Source organism: Echinops telfairi, unplaced genomic scaffold (assembly GCF_000313985.2).
Source record: "Echinops telfairi isolate 266 unplaced genomic scaffold, ASM31398v2 ScPeMD7_7468;HRSCAF=8506_0, whole genome shotgun sequence".
In the NCBI taxonomy this organism is placed as follows: domain Eukaryota; kingdom Metazoa; phylum Chordata; class Mammalia; order Afrosoricida; family Tenrecidae; genus Echinops; species Echinops telfairi.
The window spans coordinates 61,815,467-61,828,586 of NW_022111369.1; positions in this window are offsets into that span (position 1 = coordinate 61,815,467).

Below are 13,120 nucleotides of genomic sequence, written 5' to 3' on the forward strand. Positions count from 1 at the left end.
TAGTACATTACAGCCGAATCTTGAAAACGTAGGCTAGTTGTGTGCATAAGACACAAGCCATAGTATTTCCAGGTGCCTCATCTGCATGTGACAGTTGGGTACTGACTAAGGAAGACCGAAGACTCTGATGACGAAGATTGAAAGCACCACGGACTGCCAAAAAGCAAGCAAGCCTGTCTTGGAAGAAGTACAAGAATGCTCCTTAGAGGCATTGTCTTTGTCTTTGACTTTGCCTCATGTACTCTGGAGACGTACTTGGGAGAGACCCATCCCTGGAGAAGGGCATCATGCTTAATTATGCAGAGGGGCAGTGAAAAAGAGGAAGGCCCTGCATAGGATGGATTGACACAGTAACTGCAAAAGTGGGCTGAAACAAGAATGATTGTGAGGATGGCGTAGGACCAGGAGGTGTTTCCTTCTGTTATACATGGGCTTGCTTTGAGTGGAACCAACCTGCCAGCCTTAACAACAACAGTGGGCTAAGGAGAAAAGCAACAGAATTTGATAAACCCATAGTTGTCTCTATTACAATCATGCTTTTAAAAAGACAACTTTTGATACAAGACATATTGTGTTAAGCCCGGTTGACTAGAGAAACAAATTCAGTGACACTAACATATGTGTAAAAGAGAGCTTTACACGAAGTAGTTCTATATAAAGTAAACATCCCAGCCCAGTGCAGAACAAGCCCATAAGTCCGATACTAGTCCATAAATCCCTCTTCAGACTCACACAGCCACATGCAATGATGCAGAATGCAGGGAGATCACAGGCTGGTGGGTGCAAAGTTGTGTGGATCCAATGGAGGTGCCTCTGGCCACTCTCTGAGTGACTCAACAGCAGGAAGGTAAAGCAGAGAGAGAGGAGGGAAGTACGTATGACCCTCCTTATGAGAAGACTACACTACCAGAAGGTAACATCAAGCTGTGGCCTGATTGACAGGCTAGACTCCACCCTCACACTTTTGTATCTTCAAGTTGACATGAAAATTATGTAAGGACTACACATATCAACATTTTTACCAGTCATTTTGTTTTCACATTTTCATGAGCCGCAATCATGATTGTTGATGATTGTCTCCAAAGAACATTCTAGTGAAACTTCTTCCAACACAGATTTGTTGGTTCTTTTGGTAGTCCATGGTGCATGCAATATTTTTGCCAATACCAGAGATCAAGTACATCTATTTTTATTCAGTGTGATAGGTAGGTTTACTGTGCCAACATGGCCAATGAACACATGTGGGATTAACTGAAGGGCAGAGAGATAAATGGCTCGGTGAGCCTCACCTTTCTTGTCTCTTGCTCTTTGATCATCGGGCCAGTGTGCGGCGGACTTGCTGGTTCTGAAACAAACCAAGAAGGACAAAGAGAGGGACGGTCTAGAGACCATATTGGCACACGAAGCCTGGTGGACCACTTCCCTGCATGGCGCTGCTAAGGCACAAAGGATTGTAGGGACAACAGATCAAGACATCTTGTCCCCTTACTGAAGCATACCATGACAGAGGACAATACTGGGGACACACAGTGGGGAATTAGTCCAGTCTGAACCCCCTGCAGTGGGCTGAACCAAAAATGGAACAGAACAGAACAACAACAGGAGCAAATCCAAGCCACAAATCTCCCAAAGAGCCCCCAAAATAGACTTCAGGCTAGGAGGGGCAGTTCCCGGAATTCCCCCAGGACCACTGGGAAGATAGTCATAAAGGTCAGTGGACAAGACTTGGAGTTATGTATGGGTTTTTTTTTTATATTTTGTTTTCTTTTTGTTGGTCTATGTTAGTGTTGGGTTGCCTACTTATATAAGACAGGCATGGGCAACCACGAGGTGTCGAAGGGATCAGATATAAGGCATCATCAGAACAAAAAATCTTACCATAGTGAATGATGGGGGGAGTGCAGAGTGGAGATCCAAAGCCCATTAGTAGGCCACTGGAGATCCCCTTGCAGAGGGGTCTCGGGGAGGAGACGAGGCAGTCAGGGTGTGATGTAACAACGATGAGAAATACAACTTTCCTCTAGTTCCTAAATGTTTCCTCCCCGCTCCCACTACCATGACTCGAATTCGACCTTGCAAATCTGGCTAGACCAGAGGATCTGTACACTGGTACAGATAGGAACTGAAAATACAGGGAATCCAGGACGGATGAGCCCTACAGGACCAGTGGTGTGAGTGGCGAAACAGGGAGGGTTAAAGGGAGAATGGGCAGGAAAGAGGGAACCGATTACAAGGAACTATATGTGACCTCTTCCCTGGGGGACAGACAACCGAAAAGTGGGTGAAGGGAGATATCGGACAGGGCAAGATATGACAAAATACCAATTTATAAACTATCAAGGGCTCATGAGGGAGAGGGAAGTGGGGAGGGAGGGGAAAAATGAGGACCTAATGTCGGGGGTTTAAGTGGAGAGAAAATGTTTTGAGAATGATGTACAAATGTGCTTTACACAATTGATGTGTGTATGGATTGTGATAACAGGTGTATGAGCCCCTAATAAAATGTTTAAAAAAATAAAATTAAATTAAAAAAAAAAGACAGGTATGGGAAGCAAGCTTGAGGAGAGAGCAGCAGGATTGATGGCCCCAGAGGGACTTGGGGGGAGAAGGAGGAGGGAGAAGAGAGCAGTGAGCAAACAACGCCATAGACAGGGGAACAACTAGAGAATTTTTAAAAAATCAACAACAAAGAGGACATAGAGATCGTGGGGGGTTTGGGGCAACAGCAATCTAGCAAAGAAGAATTACTAAGAGGTGGAAGTAGGGTGAGCATGATGGTGGGAGAGGAGGAAGGTAAAAGGAAACAGAGGAAAGAGCTGGGAAGCAAAGCTATGGATAAAGGTATAAGCATAGATGTGTACATATATAAATATGTCAATTCATAGAAATAGAAATATTGGCCTATGTACATATATTTATATGGCAAGACACTGAGGTAGTGGAGGGATTTAGGGCCTAAGCTCATACCCTCCCTCAATATAAGAACACTTTGTTCTAACAAACTGGCATTCTGTGATTCTCACCCTTCCAACACAATTGCCAAAGACAAAAGGGGTGCATAAGAAAATGTGGTGAAGAATGCAGGGGGTGTCCAGCTATCAAAAGCTATAGCATCTGGGTTTAAAGGTGTGAAGTTAAACAAGTGGATATCTAGCAAAGAAGCAACAAGCCCACATGGAATAAGCACACCAGCCTGTGCAATCATGAGGTGTCATTGGGACCAGGTAACAGACATCAGAAGGCCTATAAGAAACAAACAAACAAAAAGCCATATTGTTGAGAATGAGAGGGGTCAGAGCAGAGACCCAAAGCCCATCTGACAATGGGACATTCCTTCGCAGAGGGGTCACAGGAAAGGGATGAGTCAACCAGGGCACAGTAAATCACCAATGAAACACACAATTTTCCTCTGGTTACTTGAGGCTTTCTCAACCCTCACTATCATGACCCCAGTACTGCTTTCAACTACGGGTTAGAACAGAGCATGTTCACAGGTACAGACAAGAGATAAGAGCTCTTAACACTCGGAATTCAGGAACAGGAATGGGAATAGCAATACCAGAAGGGTAAAGAGAAGGTGGGGAGAGGAGGGCATGAAGGAGGAACTGATCGCAATGATTGACATATAACCACACTCCCTCTACCCCTCTCCAGGGGCATGAACAACAGAAATCATGAGGTTGGTGACAGCGGTCAGTGTAAGACATGAAAATAATCATAATTTATAATTCATCAAGGGGTCACAAGGGTTGGGGGAGAGGGAGGGGAAAAAGATGAGCTGATACCAAGGGTTCAAATAGAAGGTAAATGTCTAGAAAAATGATGGCAACTGTGGAGGTTACGTAATCTCTTGTCAACTTGCTAAGGGGTGGAGTTTAGCCTGTCAATCATGTCGCAGCTTGATGACCTCATTTGGAGGCGCTATGGAGATAAATAGCTTTCTGGAGGCGGGACACACAGAGACTCTATGTGAGACATTCCTGTTGACAAGCCACATGGAACTACACTGCTAGAGGCAGAGACCTGGAGCTGGAGGAGCCATGTGGAGACTCACACCAGGGCTGAGATGCTTCCGCCACCACTGGATCCACAAGACTTTCAACCCACTGGCCTGTGATCTTCCGGCATTCCTGCATAGTTGCATGAGTCTAAAGAGGACTTGATGGACTAGTGTCGACATATGGGGTAACATTGGACTTATGAACTTGATCTGGACCAGCCTGGGATATTTTCTTTATATATGATTGCTCTTGGATATAAAGTTCTCTCTTACACACATATGAGTGTCTATGAATTTGTTTCTCTAGTGTACCTGGACTAACACAGCAACATATGTACAAATATGCTTCATACAATTGATATATGGATTGTTATAAGAATTATAAGAGCCCCCAATAAAATGATCTTTTAATTAAAAAAGAAACTTAAAAAAAACTTGTAATATGTAAATGACCAACTTTGCTTACTGAAAGCAAAGAGGATTTGAAGCAGTTGCTGATGAAGATGAAAGATTGAAGCCTTCAATGTAGATTACAACACAATTTAAAGATCCAAATCTTCTCAACTGGACCATCATGAGGAATGGAGAAAAAGGTGAAGTTGTCAAGGATTGAATCTTGTTCGGATCCATGAACAATGCTCAGGAAGCAGCAGATCAAGCAAAGCATTACATCGGTTAAACCTGCTGCTCAAAAGCCCTTTACAGTGTTGCAAAGCAAGGATGTTACTTTCAGGACTAAGACGTACCTCACCCAAACCAGGATGTTTTCAATTTTTTTCATATTTATGTGAAAGTTGGACATTGAATAAGGAAGACTGAAGAAAACTTGATGCATTCAAACTCAGGTGTTGACAAAAAATATTGTAAGTACCATGGACTGCAAAAAGAATACATGGATCAGTCCTGGAAAAAGTACATCCAGAATGCCTGGTACACCGTGCTTGGTAAAGCGGAAGGGCAGCAAAAGAGGGGAAGGCCCTCAGCTAGCTGGATTGACACTGGGTAGTATCCTGTTCTGTTGGACATGGGGTACCTATGAGTAGGAACAGATTGGATGGCACCTAACAGCAGCAACAACATCGTTATGGGTAAAGAAGCTCTATCAGGTTACGTGCTGAGCTGCGAACAGAAAGATCAGCAGTTTGAAACCACTGGTTGTATGGCAGGAGAAAGAAGCTTTCTACTCCTGTAAATATTTAAAGTCTTGGAAATCCAAAGCATTGCTACTTGAATTTCAATGAGTTGGAATTGACCTCTATGGCAGTGAGATCATTATGGGCTATATAGTGAGCTGATAACCACAATGCTAGCAGTTCCAACCCACCAGCTGCTCTGTGGGAGAAAGAAAAGGCTGTCTACTTCCATAAAGATTTAATGTCTCAGAAATCCCAAGGGCCAGTTTTATTTTGTCCTAGTCCTATAACACTTAGCTCAATGTTTTAATAACATTTAATTAAATGCATATATTAATATATATTTATAACTATGAAAATAAGGAATAAAAATAAAAAATCTTTTCCTGAAATTAAAATTTCAGGCATTATAAGGCTAGAGTTGCTTTAAGTTGGAATTGACTGAATAGCTGTAAGATCATCATAACTTGAGTTTCACTAGTTAATTTCAGATGATAACTTTTCTTAACTATGTCCCTAAATTTTGAGGTGATCTACTTTTAGCACCTATAAACTCCCATTAGGTTAAATGAGTAAAACATCTGACAAATGTTCTAGGAATGAACTTACTAGGGATTTGTGGCACTGAGGGTTGGGCAGTGGGCTGCACACCACACACGAACCACATGGTCCTTGGTGCCAACCTACCATCTGCTCTGTGGGAGAACGACAAGGCTCTCTGGTCCTATAAATGCTACGATCTCAGAAGCCCTATGTAGGGTAGCAATGCATCAGAATTGAATAGATGGCAGTGTATTTGGGGTTGGGGGATTAGTAAAAGGAAGTTGCCTGCAACTTTCCTCTCCACATTTATTTTCTGAGTTCAGGTTTTTCAGGTTATTCAATGCCCAGAAGTTGATTAACTTGTTTCCCTTAAATGTGTGGCAATATAAATATGCTTACTTGCCCTGAAATCTATGCAAAATGATTCATGCTCATAAATTGTTGAGAGGAAAGAGAATTAAACTTCAAATCATTTTGCTATACTTATTTAATTATTTCACTTTAATTGTTTAGGAAATATTTAAATGCTACCTCTGCATTACTTCCATTACCTTGAAGTAAATTCTGAATGGGTCATTTGGAAAGACTTAGAACAGTTTGGGTGTGTCCTTCTGTATAAGCCTAGGCATATTCGGCTGCCCACAAAAACTCTTAACTAAACTCCCTGCATTTGAGTCAAGTCAGACTCATGGCAACCCCATAGGACAAGATAGAACTGCATTACAAAAAAGCATCATAGAAATCACTGAAGACAAAACAGGTGCATAAGCAAATGTGGTGAAGAGGGTGGATGGTGCCTAGCTATTAAAAGATACAGCGTCTGGGGTCTTAAAGGCTTGAACTTATACAAGCCACAATTCAGCAGTGAAGCAGCAAGTCCACATGGAAGAAGCACACCACTGGTGTGATTATGAGGAGTCATAGGGACTGGGTTATAGGCATCAGCAAACATATAACAAACAAAAACATATTGTTGAGAACAAGATGGGCTGGAGCCGAGATCCAAAGCCCATCTGTAGGTAGTGGAACAATCTCCCCACAGAGGGCCCACAGGGAGGAGCTGAGTTACCAGGGTGCAGTAAAACATGGATGAAACACACGATATTCCTCTTGTTCCTCGAGGCTTCCTCACCCTCCACTACCATGACCCCAGGGCTGTTTCCCAGTTCAGACTAGACCAGAATATGTACACAGGTATAGACAGGGATAGGAGCTCATGACACACACAATCCAGAAGTGGGAGTGTTGATGCCAGAAGGGTAGGGGGAAGATGGGAAGAGGAAGGGAGAAAGGGGGAACCGATTGCAATGATTGACACATAGCCATACACCCCTCTACAGGGCAGGGGGGAACAACAGAAAACATAGGGGAAGGGAGACAGTGGTCGGTGTGAGAGATGAAAATATTAACAATGTACAATATATATTGGGGGGTTATGGGGGCGAAAGAGAGGAGAAAAAAAAGAGCTGGTACCGAGGGCGCAATAGAAAGTAAATGTCCAGAAGAGAATGAGGACAACATATGTACAAACATGCCTGATTCAATTGATGTATGGATGGTGATAAGAGTTGTATGAGCCCCCAGTAAAATTATGTAAAGAGGGAAAAAAGCAATCAGCATAATATGTCTCGTTTTGTTTTGGTGAGTGAATTTCATAAAGTTCTTCATCTACCTTTCAGCCATTTATATGTTATGGATAAATGATGTTCAACACTTCCTCATTCCATGATTTTACTTTATCAAAAAGTATTCTTATAGCTTCTGCCATCAGAAAGCTCCACCAAAGTGAACTTTGCAAGTTAGTTCCTGGTAGAACTAAAGGACGCAAAAGAAGAACGCTGAGAAATGTCTTTGTTAAAATGAGACACTTGCGGGAACTGCAATTTTGGATCTTCGTGTCAAGATGATCCACACTATTTCCTTGAGCCTTGGCAAGGTTTTAGAACGGCATGTCCAGTGTTCAGTTGGCTCTTCTGATGGAGGCTCTGCACCTGCAAGACCTCCCTCTTCTCAGTTGACCCCTTCGTCATCACTGTTCTGAGAACATCTACATCTGGGAGCTGCTCGCATTTCAGTCAGTGGACCTCAATCAAGGTGGCACTTTAGAGTCGTCCCAGGGGGAGTTTGCACGGACTGGTTGATTCCTTTTACTTTCTATGTTTGTTATACTTTGTTTTATTTAGAAAATTGCTGGCTTGAGATACATATAGCAAGTAACAAAACTCAGCCTTTTTAAAGTGCACACTTCCACAGGATTTGGTAAATTTATAGAGTTGTACACCACCACTACCATTGAGTTTGGATGGACTGCCATCATTTCCAAATTATCTTGTGTGTCCATTTGCTGTCAAACACTCGGGAACCTTTCAAAGAAAACCCCACGCCATCACCCAGACCAATCATATCATAATATCTTTGAGAGTGAAAGGTGAAAATTATTTTTAGTGCAGTAACAAAGAATCTCGAATGATTCTGCTTTGCACTAGAGATGAGCCACCTGGTTTGTACAAAACTTTAGGGAGATGATAAGCTTTCGATGCACTTGTGACCACTGACTAACCAAGTGGCTTGGCCAACTTAGAACAAGGCTGTCACAAGAAGCGCAGAACAATAACAAAGGTCTTGGGAGCGGTGGGAGAATGGCTGTTTTCTGAACACTGCTTTTATTTCTATTGCTTCCTTCATCTAGAATGTTCTCTCCAGCCTCCAATCCACCCCAGCTGCATGCATATTGTCCTAGTTGCCCAATGACTTCATACATATCCCTGGGTAATTTTAATTGCCGCCTGACCTTTGTTTCCACAACTCTGAATAATTGTTTGTTATAGTTTTTATTACTCCGCATTGAACCTACCCATATTGTCTGTATATCTACCTCTCCTGTTGTGCTGTGAACTCCTGGAAAGCAGAAGGTCTGCCCCATTCATTTGATATGTTAGACGACGTCTACCACTAAGCAGACTCTCAGTCTCTATTCACTGAATTCAGGCATACAAGAGGTGATGAAAACACTATGGGCAGTAGGCAGTGATTCTCACCTTGGGCTGCCTTCAGGATAAGTTGAGGAGCTATGTAAAATCCCTGTGGTCCATTAAGGATCACACCTGCCAGCTGCTCTCACAGAGAATGTACAGCCTCAGGATCCCTGTAGAGCAGCTCTGCCCTGCCCTATTGGGTTGTAATGGGTTGGGATGAGTTACAATTGAGAGCGGTGAGGATGGCCGGTAACATCTGGACCAGATAAATCAGCTCTTAGGGGTGGGAACCAGGAGCACCTCCCCAGTTTGATTATCGAGTGTAGCCAAACTTGAGAATAGCTTTAAAACCTTCAAGGGTGGTTCAAAGTTGTGTTCTTGACTGAAAATATCACCTGTCCCGTTTATTTGAAATGTTTCAGTTATTTCCCACTATATTGCCAGAGAATAGCTCAGAAATGCATGTGAATTAACAAGAATCTCTTGAAAAAACGAAATCATGTTTAAGCCCTCAGAAGGAGGAGCGTATTGATGATCCCAGTAGTGTAATCCACTGACATAGGAGTGCTTTCCTTTCCCATCTGCTTTGAGAACAGGTGATTCCCCACCTGTTACTGCAGCCACTGAAGTCATAGGTCAGCTCGCCTTGGGCTCTTTTGCCACACGGTTCAAGGTACAACTGGTTGCCTACAACACTTGATGCTTACCCTTGAATTAACTTGTTCAGCAATCTCCGAGCTCAGGTCTATGTCTTCAGATATATATTTTCTGCCAATTTACCTTTCTTCTCTTCTTAGTTGCTACTTTCTTGTATTCCTCTTGAGAAAAGAGATTGACTAAATATCTTTGAAACTCAAGGACTTCACTAATATGGGAGATTTGTAATGACCCAGTCATTACAATAAAAGGACAACCATGGTATAAAGTTCTTTTGACACAGAAGTTACCAAACACAGGTCTGGTTGTCTAGGGGAGGAGCCCAAGTGGCACAGTGGGTAGGCACCCATCTTAAAGGTCTGAAGTTGGAACCCCCAAAGCACTTTGCTCCTCCAGAGAAAGATGTGCCAGGCTGCTTCTGTTAAGCTTTACGACCTTGGAAATTATTGAGGGCAATGCTACACTGCCCTATAGGCTTATTATGAGTCAGAGTCAACTAGATGGCAATGGGTTGAGTTGGTACAGTCACATAATGGTGTGATGTACTCTCTTAAAAAGAAGGAACTTGATCACTATATAAATGAGAATAGATCTGAAAAATGTAATGTGTTAAGTAAAAAGAAAATCAAGATAGGGAACCATTGGTATGTCCTATACCAGTCATGTACATTGGGTTATGAACCAAAACCATACATAAAACCTACATGGCAACATGTGTACACACACACACATACGCTTTCTGTAAAAATGATATGAGAGGTTGTACAATGTACATTTAGCTTCTAGAAATGAGATTTTTAATATTAAGGGAGTCAAGAAATATCTGCAATGCTTCATTAAAGGAAAGAGAGATGGGAAACACATACTTCTAATGGTAATTGAACTTAATCCTGAATGGCAAAATTACACAAATTTGTTTTATGACTCACTGCACTTTTCCATATTCTTCAAATTTTCAAAAGGAAAACAAAGGTCATGAACAAAACAATTGGTGGATGCAAGCCAGGAGTTTAGAAGAAGGGGGACACATTATCAGAGTAATCAGAGACATTTTACTAAAGGAAGTAGCAAGATTTGGAAGTTGAATATTCATAGCCAAAGAAATGAATAAGCATAGCAATTTAGTGGGAATGAATCATACACACGTAACAGATAGGCAATACAGTCCAATATCACACAATGCCTTCAAATGAGTTCCTTTTTAATTCTAATTTGATGTCCCATAGTAAGACATTCTATGTGCAATATAAAGACTACTCACATCCAGGGTGAAATATGTGGGATTTTCTTAGACAGGCTTTCTGTTGACATTGTTGCTAAATAATAGAACACAGCAAGAGCGGATAAGAACTCCTTTGGCTAATCACAGCATTAGAACCCAAACCAACCTTTGAAGACCTCTAATCCAGCTTTCTCTTACAGATGAAAGTAACAGTGGCTTTCAAAAGCTCATGTCACACAGTGGCTCAACTCTAATCCAGCATCAAGCACTGACTACAAATAGCATCACCATCACACAAACACAATTAGATCAGTGGAATCCCATCTTGACCGTCTTCAATAATAAAATGCTGCCGTTATTAGGTGTCATCCTGTCAGTTCTGACTCAGAGTGGCCCCGTATACAACAAAACAACACGTCACCTTGGCTTGAGCTATTCTCACAACTGATGTCCTGTTTGAACCTGTTGCTGCAGCCACTGTGTCAATAATAAAATAATTTAAAAAACACCTCAGCTGACATGCTGTGTATCATGAGAGCTAACAATAAACCGGTGATGTGTGCACCACTTGAAAGCGTTGAGATAAAGAAGACAGTCACTTTTTTCATCTCTGTTTGCTTTTTTTCATCTTTCAATTATTCTAATCTATTAATGCAAAGAAAGATAACAATCACAGGAATTATGAACAGCCTATGTAACTTGAGAGCACATAATAGGGTAGTATAAATCTACGGCATCAGCATCTATAAAAGCTGCTTTAAAAGAATGTGCCTAAAGAAAATATTTTTAAGAACTCTTAAAAAGGCTGTATGCTGATTGATTAAATCCCATGATTTTATGCAAATAGTAATAACCTAGCAAGGGGCTCAGTCAAGTACCACACAGACTAGTTTGGCTCCATCGCATTCTATACACTTGATCTTAGCCATGGTATTTTTCATTGACTCACATACATGTGAAAGTTGGCCATTGAATAAGAAAGGCCGAAGAAGAATTGATACATTTAAGTGATGGTGCTGACAAAGAACATTGACTGTACTGTGGACTGCCAAATGACCAAACCAATCTGTCCTGGAGAAATACAGCCAGAATACTCCTTAGAAGTGAGGAGTATGGTACTTCCTCTCATATTTGGACAAGTCATCAGACAAGACCAGTACTTGGAAAAAGACATCATGGTTGGTAAATATGTTAGACAGGGTTTTCTAGAGAAGCATACATCTATATAGATAGATATATACAACATAAGAAATAAAGAGCTCATTAGTCTATAGAGCAGTAAAAATGACTCAGAGCAACTCACTTTTGTGAGACAGCAAATATACACTGGCAGTCCTGCAACTCTTGAGGGCTGCCGGGTACAAGTCAAGGAAGCAGACAGCGGAGAACTCTGTAGAGCAATTCAAGCAGTCTGGCCACAGGCAGCAAACAGCAAGGCAGATCACCAACAGTCAGCCAGATGACAGGATCCGACAGTCTCCAGCTCAAGCAATGTATATTCCAGTAGCATGGTGAAGCAGGTTTTGAAGGAACCTCAAACTACAATGCCACAATCCACGAGTTGGGTGTCCCACAGGTAGTGTCGCTCGCAAGTTGAGGCAGAGAACCAGCTAAGACAATCTCACACTGGTCAGATCATCAAAGAGCAAGCGACAAGAAAAGTGAGGCTCGCCAAGCCATTTATCCCTCTGCCCTTTAATTAATCCCACATGTGTTCATTGGCCAGGTTGGCACAATAAACCTACTTATCACAGTAAAGTAGAGAGCCAGCAAAGGAAAGAGAGGCCTTTGACGATGAATTGACACAATGGCTGCAAACATCAGAACAATTGAGGGGATGGTGCAGCACGGGTGGTGTTCTATTGTGTGGCCTAGAGGGTTGCTGTGAGTTGGAACCGAGTTGACAGCACCTGAGGAAAGCAGCTCAGCACACCATCACTTGCCATTGCCCTCTTTTAAGACAAGAACATACCAAAGTTTGACACTGTAAAAGGATTCATTACTTCTGTAACAATGGACTTCTATTGGGAAGTAATTTGTATACCGTAGATACTTCATATAAGCCCACCCGAATATTAGCCAAGGTACCTAATTTTACCACAAAAACTTCATAAAAATGTGCTGAAAAACTCGGTTGATACACAAATATATACGGTCATTTATGGAGCTTTAATAAACACATACTTTTGAAAGAAATATCCTTTTGGTGAACAGAGAAATAAGTATTTGCTTTGCCCTGTATTCGTGGTGGACTCAGTAAGTATGTCCCCTAGATGATAGGTGGACCAAATTAGTCTCTACATTAGATGCTATACCTCAGGAGGGTTTACGCAATAGCAATTTGCAGAGACTGCAAAAGCAGTTTCTAGCACAGCAAAAGAGGCAGCCTCCTTGAAAGTCCAGCCAGCCTTTCTGCTGTCCCTCAACTCTTTGATATTTTCTAGATTCTGATTTTTAGGTCCCAACTCGTCCTCCTGCAAATTCTCTCTACTCCCAACTAGGAGCTTTTAAACAACCATCTGAAAACATGTAAGATTGATCCTGTGAAAACAGGAAAGCCCTGCCAAAACACAACCCCACAGTTTCACAA